Source organism: Rhodotorula graminis (assembly GCF_001329695.1).
Source record: "Rhodotorula graminis WP1 unplaced genomic scaffold RHOBAscaffold_12, whole genome shotgun sequence".
NCBI lineage: Eukaryota > Fungi > Basidiomycota > Microbotryomycetes > Sporidiobolales > Sporidiobolaceae > Rhodotorula > Rhodotorula graminis.
Window position 1 is genome coordinate 471,820 of NW_017264939.1, and position 1,278 is coordinate 473,097.

The following is a 1,278-nucleotide window of genomic DNA, read 5'->3' on the forward strand; positions in this document are numbered from 1 at the left end:
TCAGCCAGACCAAGCCTCTTGGCCCCCCTCGGACCCAACCGGTCTGCGCGCACAGTTCCATGAGGAACAGGGCTACTGACCTATCGCTTGGCACAGGGACCATACAACAGTATACCTTGATGGTAATGGAGCCAGATTTGGGCCAATGCGTTGCTAGCATCCTCCACAAGCCAAGCCTCTTGGCCCCACTCGGACCGAACCGGTCTGCGCGCACAGCTCCCTGAGGAACAGGGCTAATGACCCACCGGTTGGCACAGGGACCATACAACAGTATCCCTTGATGGTAATGGAGCCAGATTTGGGCCAGTGCATTGCTAGCGTCCTCAGCCAGACCAAGCCTCTTGGCCCCACTCGGACCCAACCGGTCTGCGCGCACAGCTCCCTGAGGAACAGGGCTACTGACCTATCGCTTGGCACAGGGACCATACAATAGTATACCTTGATGGTAATGGAGCCAGATTTGAGCCAGTGCATCAGTAGCATCCTCAGCCAGACCAAGCCTCTTGGCCCCACTCGGACCCAACCGGTCTGCGCGCACAGCTCCCTGAGGAACAGGGCTACTGACCTATCGCTTGGCACAGGGACCATACAATAGCATACCTTGATGGTAATGGAGCCAGATTTGGGCCAGGTTATCAGTAGCATCCTCAGCCAGACCAAGCCTCTTGGCCCCACTCGGACCCAACCGGTCTGCGCGCACAGCTCCCTGAGGAACAGGGCTACTGACCTATCGCTTGGCACAGGGACCATACAATAGCATACCTTGATGGTAATGGAGCCAGATTTGGGCCAGGTTATCAGTAGCATCCTCAGCCAGACCAAGCCTCTTGGCCCCCCTCGGACCCAACCGGTCTGCGCGCACAGCTCCCTGAGGAACAGGGCTACTGACCTATCGCTTGGCACAGGGACCATACAATAGCATACCTTGATGGTAATGGAGCCAGATTTGGGCCAGGTTATCAGTAGCATCCTCAGCCAGACCAAGCCTCTTGGCCCCACTCGGACCCAACCGGTCTGCGCGCACAGCTCCCTGAGGAACAGGGCTACTGACCTATCGCTTGGCACAGGGACCATACAATAGCATACCTTGATGGTAATGGAGCCAGATTTGGGCCAGGTTATCAGTAGCATCCTCAGCCAGACCAAGCCTCTTGGCCCCCCTCGGACCCAACCGGTCTGCGCGCACAGCTCCATGAGGAACAGGGCTACTGACCTATCGCTTGGCACAAGAACCATACAATAGCATACCTAGATGGTAATGGAGCCAGATTTAGGCGA